Source organism: Ictidomys tridecemlineatus, chromosome 4 (assembly GCF_052094955.1).
Source record: "Ictidomys tridecemlineatus isolate mIctTri1 chromosome 4, mIctTri1.hap1, whole genome shotgun sequence".
NCBI classification, from domain to species: domain Eukaryota; kingdom Metazoa; phylum Chordata; class Mammalia; order Rodentia; family Sciuridae; genus Ictidomys; species Ictidomys tridecemlineatus.
Window position 1 is genome coordinate 142,576,991 of NC_135480.1, and position 15,005 is coordinate 142,591,995.

Consider the following 15,005-nt stretch of genomic DNA (forward strand, 5'->3'; position numbering starts at 1 on the left):
GGCCCAGAGCCCATCCCAAAGAAATGTTAATGAAATAGCTCCCAGGAAATGTGGAGATGCTGACCCAAAAGTCCTTCCTGCCCAGATTACTCCTTTGGCCCACCAGTGCCCCACTCTTTGAGCCTTCCCACCTACATTCCATCACTGAAAGATAACAGAACAGAGGACAGGAATGCGGGAAAGCTAAAAGAAGACCTTAGCTATAAAAGGGGAACACAGTCGCCCTTCCAGGGATTCCAGGGATTCCACTTCTTGGGTCCCCTTCTTCCTCTGGGAGAAGTCTTTTCTGCTGTCCTTTAATAAAGCCTCTACTTTCCTCTACTTTCCACTCTGACCTTGCCTCAGTGTGCTTCTCTGGTGTTATACTTCAACATTGGGGAAGCAAGCACTCGTCACCGGTAAACAATGGTAACAGTGTGTTGCTCAGGATTTACAAAGCTCTTCTAACTCACTCACCCTGGCGGGATCCATGCTGAAAACAAACTGAATTTGCACCACCCCTGGACCCGCCCAATTCAAAACAAATTCCTCCTGCTGAGAATACAAACTGAAGGACTCAGCAACCCTGCACCCTGCCAGGCACTGAAGAAGCAGATAGCAGGGACTGACCCTTCCCCAGGCCTGTGTGGCACGGGATACTAACTTTGCATATGTACATCTTCTGCCTTTTGTCTCACGATCTGTTTAAAAGTTCAGTTCTCCTCAGGGATTTTGAAGACTGAATTTTTGAAGTTATAAGTTTTTTTTTTTCTATTTTCCTTCAAACCTGGCTTTGAATAAGACCAACTTTCCTACTGATTTGACCCTGAATGTTTCTGGAGCCTAACCTCTTTCCCCCAAGGAATGCTGGTGCTATCCGGTAACAAGGTAACAATGCCGCCCTCTTCTCCATGTAGCCAGAAGATCTATTTAAAATGTCCAGCTACTAGTGTTACCAAAAGCTGGGTTCTTGTCCCCGAAGCCAATCCTATAACAGGGACACAACTTTGAGGAAAAGGAAAATGAAGTTTCATTGCTTTGCAATCAAAGAAGAAACAGGGACTCTTGTCCCAGAGGTTGTGATTCTGCCCATCAGGGGTGACGTGGGGGTGGGGGTTAAGGAGGCAACTCAAAGGCTGCATTCCAGGTGTGTCCACACAGGGGTGGGAGTAGAAAATGGGGAAGGGGTGGTAAGGTGTCAAAATTCACTTGCTAATTTGGGGCCCTGCAGCAGGGGCTATATTTAAAGAATAAAGTGGACCATTGTTACACTGGGTGGAATGATCTCGAGAGTATATTTATAACATAGAAACAAAACAAAAACAAACCCAAGACTTCAAACAATCTGTACAGTGTAATGCCTTTTAGAGTTTTCTTTCGTATTATTTATTTTTTGTTGTTTTGGTGCCAGGGATTGAATTCAGGGGCAATCGACCACTGAGCCACATCCCCAGCCCTATTTTGTATTTTATTTAGAGACAGGGTCTCACTGAGTTGCTTAGAGCCTTGCCATTGCTGAGGCTGGCTTTGAACTTGAGATCCTCTTGCCTCAGATCCTCCTCAGTCTCCTGAGCCGCTGAGATTACAGGCATGTCGCTGCCCGGCTTCCTTTTTATTTTTTTAAAATTGTGCTGGAGATCAAATCTGTGGCCTCTTTTGGGCTAGGCAAGTGCTCTCCAGTGAGCCACCCCGCAGGCTACCTTCCCTGCTTTGAAAAGCCGTCCTCTCCAGGCTCAGTGGGCACTTCGATTTCATCTCTTTCCAGGACATTGTGCTCATTTGCTTTTCCATTTCTTCCATTAGGCCATGAATTCCTTGTGGGGGAGGGAACATATTTGTTCACATCCGTATCCTAGCTTGTGGCCTTGACCAAAATGCTCAGTCCGGCGAGGGCGAGGTGAGGGCGAGGTGGCAGATGCCTGTAGTCCCAACGGCCTGGGAGGCGGAGGCAGAGGGATCTCGAGTTCAAAACCAGCTTCAACAATTTTGCAAGGCGCTAAGCAACTCAGTGAGACCCTGTCTCTATACAAAATAGGGCTGGGGATGTGGCTTAGTGGTCAAGTGTCCCCCGGAGCTCAATCCCTGGTTTAAAAAAAAAAAAAAAGTTGGTGGAATAAACTAATTATTTTAAAAAAGACAAAAATACAGTGCTTAACAGTTTCCTTGTCTTGATTAAAATTACCAAGCCAATTCTTTAACCTAAAAACAGATCCCTCTAGGGTGTGGGTCACTTCCTACCATTTTTTAAGTAGGTGTTCTTTTTTTTTTTTTTTTTTTAAATCAGGAGGAGAGAGAGGTTAAAAGTCATGAAATTAACCACACACACCACACAAACATCGATTTTGGAAGATCCAAACAAAACCCATTTACAAGATCTGGCTCATCATCTTGATAGCTACTTGCGCTAATCCTGTAATTTATGTCTACTAAACACTGTTATTTTCCTTCTCTGTGCATTAGGCAGCTTCAGAAGGAATTCCAGAAAAATTTCAACACCACTGACACTCATGATTATTAATACTTTTTTTTTTTTTTTCCCCCATTGGCTACTCTTCCACATGCTTGTATCTGATCTTAGCAAGGAATGTGTTTATAGGATTGCAGCCAAATGCAGCCGGGGTGCTCTCCACTGGGAGTCTCTGTCCTTCCCTGGGTAAACCCGCTTCCCAACCCCCTGGGGATTTCCTTCCTTTTCTAGCTCCCTTTGGAATTCTTTCTCTTTTCAGGTTGCCTTGTCATTCACTGACGGCACCCTACGGCTGAACAGGGGAGATGCCTGCCCAGGCTCCCTGAGGTCAAGTTCCTTTGATCCCAGTGCCTTTCTCTGGGCAGAGCAATGGATATTAATAATGCCCATCCCCAGCCCAGTCCATTTCCTTCCAACCTCTACTAGCTCCAAGAAATAATTACCCTAATCATTCCTGAGAAAGGAAAAGTCCTGATTTTTCCTGGAAAAGGAAAACTACTCATTTGTTTTTCAATATCCCCTTTTAGCATCTCTGGGACTCTTGGCTGCCTCTAATCTGTGGATTGGGTCAAAGATGCAGATGTTCCTACAGCCTCACATTTGTTAGTTCAGACGTTTGAAGGGTTAAACAACACTCCTGGGACTTCATTGATTTTCTACCTTTTTGTATCACTTGCACTTTTTACCTTGTGTCATAGAGTGATACAGAGAAAATTCTTTTAAACATTGTTTAAAACTCTAAGGGTGCCAGGTATGGTGGTGCCTACCTGTAATCCCAGGCAGCTCAGGAGGCTGAGGCAGGATGATTTCGAGTTTGAGGTCAGACTCAGCAGCTTAGTGAGGCTCTCAGAGATTTAGTAAGACCCTGTCTCAAAATAAAAATAAAAAAGGCTGAGATGTAGCTCAGTGGTAACGTACACCTGGGTTAAATTTCTGGTACCAAAACCAAATGAACCTGAAAGACCCCACTAGGGCTGTTCTTGCTTTCACAAAACTGTGAGGATAGTGAGGCAGGAACCCCTCATTGGAAGCATCTTCAGAGCAGATTGCTAGGTACATAGAGACCCCTGACCCACCCAAGCAGGAGGTGGTGTTCTCCTCCCCCCACTCTCCCAGGGCTGGGCACACACACCTAGTTAAGATACTACAGTCAGGGGCTGGGGATGTGGCTCAAGCGGTAGCGCGCTCGCCTGGCATGCGTGCGGCCCAGGTTCGATCCTCAGCACCACATACCAACAAAGATGTTGTGTCCGCCGAGAACTAAAAAATAAATATTAAAAATTCTCTCTCTCTCTCTCTCTCTCCCTCCTCCCTCTCTCTTTAAAAAAAAAAAAAAGATACTACAGTCAGGGGTCAGGGAGCAAAAAAGGGCAGAGGGCTGAGTCTCTTTCTCCTTTCTCCACCCGCTGTTTCACACAGAAGTGTCCCATTGGATTTCAAAGTGTTAGATATGAATGGTGGGAACATGAGGTTAAGAGAATAATTCTATAAAATGAGCCCACTGGGTTGACCCTCACTTACTTTCTTTTCCTACAGCCCTGCTGGCCTCAGTGGACAGGATAGGTCACATTCTTCAGCAAACTACCTGCAGGAGAAATATAGACCCAAGATAAAGTCAATGGGAGGAATCTAGGAGACTTTTGTGACTTTTGTGAACCTGAAACTCTGAGAGATAAGGATAGTTCCTCCTGGGACTGGGGATATAGCTCAGTTGGTAGAGTGCTTGCTCTGCATGCACAAGGCACTGAGTTCAATCCTCAACACCACATAAAAAATAAATAAAATAAAGGTTTATAAAAAAAAAAAAAGGATAGTTTCTCCTAACCATAAAATCTGTAAGAATGTATGGTTAAGAATCCAATTAGATAATCCCAGAGGCTCAGGAGGCTGAGGCAGGAGGATCCAGGGTTTAAAGCCAGCCTTAGCAGATTAGTGAGGCACTTAGCAACTCAATGAGACGCTATCTCTAAATAAAATATAAAAAAGGGGTGTGGGTGTGGCTCAGTGAAGCACCCCTGGGTTTAATCCCCAGTGCAAAAAAAAAAAAAAAGAATCTAACTAGAACCTGTCAGCATGGGCCAATGTGACCTAGAGTTGCCATGACTGTCAGGACTTGAAATCTGATGTCACCCTTCTGTCAATCAAAAGTCAAGAGGTGGTCCTCGGGGGGACTCTCTGGAAGCTTTTGTGGGATCCCCAATACAACTCTGGAGAGCAGGAGAGGTACGCCATCCCTCTCCTCTCTGAGAGGACCCACTGTCTTCTTTGAGAGTGTCCCCTTCCCTTTCCCTATCCTTTCAATAAGCTCATGTCTGTTGACATGTCTGACTTGGTTGCAAGAAGGGGAGGGTCTTGGCATTGCCTCAGTTTCTAGGATAACAAAAGGATGGCTTTTGGATTTGGAAGAGGCAATACCCTTGAAGAAATGCACAAAATTGGGTGAAAACAAAAAGTGGGAAGCCCAAGTAGAGAGAGGTTCCTTAGCCTATCGCTTCTCTGGGATGACAGGCCTGTATCACCGTCACTGCTTGGTAGGACACTTTGAACTCTAGGGCTGGGGGACCCAGGGGAGGTTGTGCCTGGGGAGGTTGAAGGGGGAGAATCCCAAATTCAAGGCCAGTCTCAGCAATTTAGATCCTGTCTCAAAATAAAATAAAAAAGGGCTGGGGATGTGGCTCAGAGGTAGAGCACACAATACCCTGGGTTCGATACTCAGTACCAAAAAACCAACCAACCAACAACAACAAAAAAACTTGGGGGGCAATCTCAAAAGAGAGACTCCCTTAGGGCAAAACAAGGAATTCACATTCAAGGGAGGTGTCACCAGAGGGAGAGACAGCAACCCATTGTTGTGAGGTGTTAATATTTATATAGGGCAGGTGCTGGGGGCTAGACAAGAGGTGGAGGCAGCGCAGAGCTATACAGTTTTGCTCTAGTTTCCCCTTTGCTTGCACACTTCCCTCACTTTACAATGGGTCAAGGGCATGTTGCTCAAGATTTACAACTGTGAGCTGGGCACATGCCTGTAACTCCAACACCGTGGGAGGCTGAGGCAGGAGGATCACGAACTCAAAAGCCAGCCTCAGCAAAAGTGAGGCACTAAGCAACTCAGTGAGACCCTGTCTCTAAATAAAACACAAAATAGGGCTGGAAGGTGGCTTGGTGGTCCAGTGCCCCCGAGTTCAATCCCCAGTACCAAGAAAAAAAAAAAATGATGACAGTGCTTTATGCATCTCAGTGGCTCCTGGGTGTTTCCTGGGTGCAGCTATCATTTTTTTGGAATGAGATGGACATCATTATCCAAAGAACATGTAGAAGACACAAACTGGTGTGAATATACTTAATATACAACCAGGGATATGAAAAATTATGCTGTATATGTGTGATATGAATTGTAATGCATTCCACAGTCATATATAACAAATTAGAATAAAAAAAATTTTTTAAAGATTTTTTTCACAACATCTTAATTCTATTTATTTATTTATATGTATTGCTGGGGATCAAACCCAGGGCCTCACATGTGCTAGGCAAGCACTTTAACACTGAGCTATAGCCCCAGCCCTATACCCCTCTATCTTAAATCCCCCCATCTTACATCCTGCCTCTGCTCTGGAGTAGCTGGCTTGGGAGTATCACAGGCGTACTCCACTGCACCCATGTAAAATGTGTATTTCTTGCTAATATTTTTGTTTTGTAATGTTGCTGGGGATTGAACCCAGGGAGGGCCCTGTGTATGCTAGGCAAATATTCTACCACTGAGCTATATCCCTAGCCCTCTTGCTAACATCTTTGGAGTTGGGTCTATTTGATGTTTATTTGGGTAACACTGATTAAAAAAAAATAATTAGAACACATTCACTTGATGTTTTGGGAGCCCTTAACTGTATGCAAAGACCTGTGCTAGCTTCGGAGGCTTCAGCAGTAAACAAGGGAGACACAGCCCTGTCCTCATGGAGCAAATACCCTGCAGAAGGAATGAATGAATGGTTCACTAGTCGATTCCACTGTGATGGGTGATGGAAAGACCAGCTTCCAGGTGCTGAGAATGCGGAACAATCACAGGTGTCCAGGTAGACACTGCATGTGAAACCCCCTGAAACTGAGAGCAACTTCCTCATGCTGATAGGGAAGCTGAGGGGCTGGTCTCCCCATATGCTGACAGAAGTCAAGGAAGCATACCCCCCTCCCCAGACCTGTCTGTACATTTCTTGTCTTTTCTCTCTCTCTCTCTCTCTCTCTCTCTCTCTCTCTCCCCGTAGTTCTGGGGATTGAACCCATGGCTTTGCACATGCTAGGCAAGTACCCTAGCTTGCCTCATCTCTGAAAGATTTTTTTGTCTTCAGAGATTTTGAAAATGGAAGAACTTTTAATATAGTTTAAAATGTGGTTTTATTTTGGAGAAAATTTAACAACTGGGTCTCCAGAATAAGCAAAATCAAACCCTAATTTATAGCATTTGCAAATGTCTGTGGTGTAAATACTCTCATGATGGCCCATTTATTTTTTTGTACTGGGGATTGAACACAGAGGCGCTTAAGCACTGAGCCACATCCCCAGCCCTTTTAAAAAATATTTTATTTAGAGACAGGGTCTTGCTGAGATGCTTAGGTCCTTGCTAAGTTGCTGAGGCTGGCTTTAACTTGTGATTCTCCTGCCTCAGCCTCCCAAGAAGCTAGGATTACAGGTGTGTACCGTGACACCTGGCATGATGGATGACTTTAAGCTTCCAATGTGCTGTCCCTGAACGCAGAGCTGGGAAGACAGGCACAGCAGCTGGTGTGAGCTGGCTCCATTGTAACCACTGAAGGAGTTCTAACACTTACTCTTTTAAAAAAAATATTTTTATTTGTAGATGAACACCATGCCTTTATTTATTTTTATGTGGTGCTAAGGATTGAACCCAGAGCCTCATGCATGCCAGGCAAGTGCTCTACCACTGAACCACAACCCAGCCCCTTACATTTACTCTTTTTTTTTTTTTTTTTTTTTTTTTTTTTTTTTTTTTTTTTTTTTTTTTTAAAGAGAGAGTGAGAGAGGAGAGAGAGAGAGAGAGAGAGAGAGGATTTTTAATGTTTATTTTTTAGTTCTCGGCGGACACAACATCTTTGTTGGTATGTGGTGCTGAGGATCGAACCCGGGCCGCACGCATGCCAGGCGAGCGCGCTACCGCTTGAGCCACATCCCCAGCCCTACATTTACTCTTTAAAGCAGAATTTCAGACAGTTGCCAACAATCCTGCAAAACCCAAACCCCAAGAAGATGTAATTCAAAGGGTAAAGTGTTCAGAAAAAGAAAACAAAAACCAACTAGGTTAAGTGAAAATGGAACTCCTGAAACTCTAAGTTTTTTATAACTTCCTTCAAAGCTGTCTTTGAATAAAACCATTTTTCTACCAATTTGACTCCAGATATTTCTTGGGCAGTGAGCATTATAGCTTAGCCTTTTACCCAGGGCAGGATTGGTGCCACCCGATAACAAGTGGAGCAGGGGCCAGCAAGGCTCTCTTGAGAATGTTTTTCAGAGTAAACTAACCATGACACCAGCAGAAAAGTGGGGCATAAGGGACAAACATGGAAACAACACTGGCCAAGTCTCAAAGCCACATGAAATAGCCCAGCCATTTAGGGATCTGGGGGGATGTGGGACTGTTGGAGCCAAAGTGCAGAGTATACGTGAGGAGAAGAACGTAACTGTACTGCAGCGTCTGGGCAGACTCAGGTCAGAAGAGCTCACTCTTCTTGCTTGGACTTGGTCCTGTCTGATCTGGTCCCTCTAAAATTTTAGACAAGAAAAAATATTTGATCTTTTGAAAATCTGCTCTGGATGATGGGCTGAGGGAGAGGGAAGATGGAGGCAAGAAAGCTTCTTCAGCTGAGGCGTGGTCGGGATACGCCCAGCGACTTAGGAGGCTGAAGCAGGAGGATTCCAAATTTGAGGCCAGGCTCAGCAACTTAGCAAGACCCTATCTTAAGGGCTGGGGATATAGCTCAGTTGGTAGAGTGCTTGCTTCATATGCACAAGTCCCTGTGTTCAATCCCCAGTGCCACACACACACACACACACCAAAAAAAAAAAAAAAAAAAAAAAAGTAAGCTTTTGCAGTAATATAGGTGAGAAATGATGAGGCCCTCTACTGCCAATGGTTAAATTGAGGGCTGTTTGGTGAAATATTTGAGGAGATTGCTGATGAAGTGCCAAGAATGACACATATGCTGTCATTCATACATGAATTCATGTCATGCTGGACAGTTGGCATAGCTGTTGGTGGCATCATTCACATCACATTATAGCTATTGTCAGTCCTCTGGTTAGTTGCACTTTGAGTTGTGCAATGCACGGCTTGGGCATACTTACCTAGCAATCTTGATCTAAACTTACCTATTATTTTTTCTATTACTTTTGAAACTTGGAGATTTTACTTTTTCTTTCTTAGGGTTTATTTAAGTCACTTCCTTTTGGAAGAAAACCTCAACTAACATTACGATAGGAGTTGAAAATGTATGGAAGATACACACACACACACACACACACACACACACACACACACACACAAGATGGCAGAAATGGAAGCTCAAAACTTTGAGGTGATGATGGGGCACTTTGGAGCACACCATCCTCTGCAGAGTTGTAATCATGCAGCTCTGGCTGGTCTGAGGACAGGGCCAGAGGGGAAGGTGCCAAAGTCACTGAGGGCAGAGCCAGTGCCACTAGAGAGAGGCCTGCCTCTTCATGTTCCCTCTCAGCTGGATGGGTCAACGGAAGTTCTGTCACTGGATCTGGTTTCAGCGTCTCAGATGTCCCCCCTCCCCAAAGTGCTTTTCACCTACCCAAAAGAGCTGGAGAGAGACATCAGAGGCCCTGAGAGATCCTCTGTGAACCAGTTTGCAGCTATTAAGTGGTCTCTGCGCTTAGGAGGGTGAAAGCACATTGCTTGGATGAAAAACAAAGCTGGTCTTAGAGCTAGAGGCTGGTGAGCGGCTGTTACCCCCACCCGTGGCTGTTGGGGTTCACATCGTCTTTAGGGTGATGTTGCCTGTATGGACATCCCTGGGGCATAGCAAGTGCAGAGCCCGGGAGGGACAGCCACCCTGAACTGCAATGATGAATTGTTGATTCATATTGGTACTTGGTTTCTCTGTATCTGTCCACAGGCAGCAAATACATAAGTGTGTGATCTTGCAGTGAAAGTTTTTGTTTTTAAAATTATTGTGAATCAGAATGAGAAGATTGGTTTTTGAAAACCAGGAGGTTTGGGTTTAAGAGATATTTTTAAAAATTTCACAAGCCAAGCAGAGTGTGGTGGGGCACAGCTTTAATCCCAGGAGGCTGAGGCAGGAGGATCCTGAGTTCAAAGCCAGCTTTAGCAACTTACTGAGACCCTGTCTCTAAATAAAATATAAAATATTAAATTGATCCTTGGTACCAAAAAAAAAAAAAAAAAAAAAAAGAAAGAAAAGAAAAATTCTCAAGCCAAGTAGGACAAAGGCCAAAATTAGCCAAGTGAATGGCACACATCCTGTCATTCATACAGTGCCTGAAAATATTTACCAATCAAGTTCAAGTTCAGGCTCTTTGTTATAAACCACTGCATTTCTGACTTAGAACACTGTGCATGCAGATAAATATGATCTCAGCTCAGGACCTGCACAAATGGGGAATTTGAAATGTTTCTTTTTTTGGGGGGGTACTGGGGGTTGAATTCAAGGGCACTTGACCACAGAGCCATATCCCGAGTCCTATTTTGTATTTTATTTAGAGACAAGGTCTCACTGAATGGTTTAGCACCTCACCTTTGCTGAGTCTGGCTTAGAACCTGGGATCCTCCTGCCTTAGCCTCCTGAGCTGCCAGGATTACAGGCATGCACCACTGCACCCTGCTCTTTCCACCTATTTTTAGACATCTAATTCTATACAGTCTAACTTTTTTCTAAAATTTTCTAGACATGCCAAAGCTGGTAAGAACAAAACAACACAAATCCTGCTTTTTAAATATTTCAGCTCTTGCAGTAATCAAGCAGTGAGCGAAATCTTTTTAAATATAGAAGTCCTGAGTTCAGCTCATGAGTGAACTTACACAATTCTGTAGAAAATAAATCTTTGTTTTTTTATACATTTATTTTGTTTATTTATTTTTGTGTGGTGCTGAGAATCGAACCCAGGGCCTCACACATGCTAGGTGAGCACTCTACCACTGAGCCATAACCCCAGCCCACAAATAAATCTTTTGAAAGAAAAAAAATGTGATGCTGGGCACAATGGCACACCCTTGTAATCCTGTAACTAGGGAGGCTGAGGCAGGAGGATTGAAAGTTTGAGACTAGCCTCAGTAACTTAGTGTGGGTCTTAGCAACTTAGTGAGACTCTGTCTCAAAATAAAAATTAAAAAGGGTTGGGTACTCGGGTCAGAATGGCAGTGTTTTAGTCAGCTTTTTCACTGCTATGACTAAAAGTTCTGACCAAACAATTGTAGAGGAGGAAAAGCTTATTTGAGGACTCGTGGTATCAGAGGTCTTAATCCATAGAAGGCCAGCTCTACCTCAGTGAGGCAGGACATTATGGTGGAGGAGTGTGGCAGAAACAGTTCACATTGCCCTCAGGAAGCAGACAGACTCTACTTGCCAGATACAAATACATGCCCCAAAGCCACACCCAATGCCCACCTCCTCCGGCCATACCTTACCACTTCAGTTACCTCTCAGTTAATCCCAATCAGGGGATTAATTCACTGATGGGATTAAGACTCTCATAACCCAATCATTTCTCCTCTGAACCTTCTCGCACTGTCTAACACATCTAAACCATAACAGGCAGCTATAAAGAATACAAGTAACAATCAATATTGGGAAGGAGGTGGGGAGAAAGTCACTTACATTGTTGGTGGGACAGCAAATTGGTGTAATCACCATGGAAAACAGTATGGCAATTCCTTAGAAAACCTGGAATGGAACCTCTATTTGACCCAGTTATCCCATTCCTCTCTATACCCAAAGGACTTAAACATAGCATACTACAGTGATATAGCCACATCTATGTTTATAGCAGCTCAACTTACAATAGCCAATCTATGGAAATAATCAAGGTATCCTTTAACAGATGAATGGATAAAGAAAATGTGGTATATACACATAATGGACTATTACTCAGCCATAAAGAAGAATGAAATTATGGCATTTGCCAGTAAATGGATGGAACTAGAGAATATCATGCTAGGGCTGGGATGTAGCTCAGTGGCAAAACATCTGCCTTGCATTAGCAGAGCCGGGGATTTGACCCCCAGTTCCAAAAAAGACAAAAAAAAAAAAAAAAAAGAATATCGTGCTAAGTGAAATAAGCCAATTCCCCCAATACCAAAGGCCAATGTTCTCTCTGATTTGTGGATGCTAACTCAGAACAAGGGAGGGTGGGGAGGGGAAGAATAGAAGTCCATTGGATTAGACAAAGGGAAACAAATGAAGGGAAGGGAGCGGGGAGAATAGGAAGGACAGAAGAGTTAACTGGTCATAACTTTGCTAGCCTTGTATTTGAATACATGACCAGGGAAACTTCACATCATGTACGACAACAGAAGTGGGGACCTAAATTGAATAAGTTATACTTCATGTATGTATATTCTGCCAAAATACATTATACTATCATATATAACTAAAAATTAAAAAAAAAAAAGTTAGAAATGTACCTTAGTGGTAAAGCACCTCTGGTTCAATCCTCAGTACCAAAAAAAAAAAAAAAAAAAAAAAGTGGCATTATCAGTGTCCCCACAGATCACAGAAACACGGTGGCAGCAGAGGTCCATCCTGTACCAGTGTAACCCTTGGATGTAGAGTGTTACCCTCAGAGTCTGACTGCTCTTCACAGTTGAAGATCTCTGGGAGTCGATTTTGCTGCTGGTTGCAGGTGTTTTCCAACAGTCTAAATAAATCTTCAGTTAATAAACAGTCCAATAAATCTCTTTGGGTGCGTTCTGTTTCTTAAACAATTCAGTCAGGGCAGACAGAATATTTGAGCTTGGATTCTGTCTCCAGCAGACACAGGGGTTTAAGTGAGCTGTTTTACACATCCCAGAGGGGCCGTTCACTGGAACCTTAGGATAGACTACAAGTATCATGGCTCATTAAATCAAGTCGAGGATCTGAAGGCATTTCTTTATATACAGAAAGACAGTCATGAAGGTGTTTAGAAAAGCAGGATAAGTTTACATGGAGTTTCATAACTTTATCCTCCTTCCCCTTTCTGCTGTCAGTTTGCAAAAGATAAATCCGTGCCAAGAACTCGACTGCACCCGAACCAACATTGCTTTAATCTTTGTGTGAACCTTGGAAGAAGGAAGCTAGTTTTCCTTGGCAAACTTAAGTAGTCAATTCATACAAACCTCATCATTATGAACCTGGGTCTTTTGGGATTGCAGAGAGTTTATCTGAATTTGGGGCAGGTATAGTTGAAGAAAACATGTTTAAAACTTTTTCTTAATGCAAAATATTGAACTTAAAGTTGGCTAAGATATTTCTAGAGCAGATACAGAAGATGGAATAGAATAAAAGCATAGTGGGACAGAAGAGAAATTATTTAGGGAATCAAAATCTATCACATGGTAAGCAAAATAAGAATTCTGACCAAGGACAAAGTTGACAAATTAAAATGGAGGGGAGCCCCCAATTTGAATATGAAATTATGCTTATGCTGTGCACATGAGAACAGAAGCTGTAATGTATCGAGTACCCTCATGTTGGGATTGTGCTTTACATGTGGGCCCACATGCCGCAACATGTTACATATCCCCATTTTACAGATAAGAACACTGAAGTTAGTGATAAGCAACTAAAAGCTAGGGATGGTGGTGCACACCTGTAATCCCAGCTACTTGGGAGAAAAACTGATGCAGGAGGATCACATATTCCAGGCTCATCTGGGCAATTTAGTGAGAACCTGTCACAAAATAAAAAATAAAAAGCTGGGCGTGGTAATCTGTAATCCCAGAAGCTCAGGAGGCTGAGGCAGGAGCATAGCCAGTTCAAAACCAGCCTCAGTAATAGGAGGTGCTAAGCAAATCAGTGAGACCCTGTCTCTAAATAAAATACAAAATAGGGCTGGGGATGTGGCTCTGTGGTCGAGTGCCCCTGAGTTCAGTTCCCAGTACACATCCCTGAAAAAATAAATAAAAAAGTAAAAAGAGCTGGGGTACACGTTGCTCAGTGTTAGAGCACATCTGGATTCAATCTCCAGTACCACACACAGAGAAATAATAATATAAAATAAATAAATAAAAGCAAGTAAGTAGCAGTTTAAATTAGATGTAAAAAATTTCTCATTAAAAAAGGCTTGGCTGGGTGTGGTGACACATGCCTGTAATCCCAGCAGCACAGGAGGCCAAGGCAGGAGGATCCCAAGTTCCAAGACAGCCTCAGCAACTTAGTGATATCCTGTCTCTACATAAAAAATAAAAAAGGCTGGGGATGTGGCTCAATAGTTAAGCATCCTGGGTTCAATCCCCAGTACCAAAAAAAAAAAAAAAAAAAAAAGCATTCTAAAATCATATTTTGCATTTCCTGCCTCCTTCAATACATTATACTGAACATTGAGCAGCCCCTCTGTTGAACTCCTCCTCATCGTGGCGACTAGACAATACCATTAGTGAGGTGATGCTCTCAGGTCTGTGGTGCAGGGGCTCTGGACTCACACTGCTCTTTGCCACTTGGTATCTCAGAATATAACTTTGATTCTTCCTTCATCTGCAGTTCATATGCTTCAAGTCCTTTTTCTTCCTTAAATGGGGATCTGGCAACTGCACCAGTTAGCACTGTATGTAAAGTAAGAGTAAACAGGCCCCGTGGGCTGGCCTGCTCCTACCAGTCCATAATAGCAGGTTCCCTACCTTCCACTTCCACAACACAGTAGCCTCATTGCACACCTAAGTTCATGCTCATCCCAGATGGAGAAGTGCACTAGTCACTGAATTCTAAGCCCGTGAGGTAAAGGAAACTTTCATTAGAAGTGAGACAATAGAGCCGGGTGTGGTGGGGTGTGCTCCTGTAATCCCCTCTGCTTAGTTCAGAAGGGTAAGGCAGGAGGGTCACAGGAGGGTCACAAGAGGGTCACAAGTTCAAGGCTGTCTTAAAAATTGAAAAATAGAAAGTTCTGGGGATGTAGCTCAGTGGTACAGCCCCTCTGGGTTCAATCTCTGTACAAAATAAATAAATAAAAGATGATAAATATAAACATTCACATGTGTGCACAGTTTTATTTATTGTCTCACTAGCATTGACCTATTGCTCTCAAAAATTTCCAGACTAAAAAAATTTTTCTTTCTGAAGAAAGGAAATAAATACCCACTTAGCATTTGTTTATATTGTTCTATTGTTCTGTTTTTTTACTGTAATAGAAGGTGTATTTGGTTCACTCATTGCAAAAGCCTTCACTACACATTTACATAGACTTCTCACTAATACACTAAAAAAAAAAAAAAAATAGTGTACAGGATTGAACCCAGGGCCTTGTGCATGATGTGCAAGTGTTCAACTGTCAGGGAGCTACACCCCCAGCCCTAAACCTTTCCAAGGTA

The 15,005-nt window shown here is 43.2% G+C and overlaps 1 long non-coding RNA gene across 1 annotated transcript in view; it reads left to right on the forward strand.

Moving 5' to 3' along the window:
• The window catches only part of LOC144377265 (uncharacterized), a 50,957-nt gene that overhangs the window by 14,991 nt on the left and 20,961 nt on the right, over positions 1 to 15,005 (forward strand). The gene's annotated exons all lie outside the window — the stretch shown is intronic.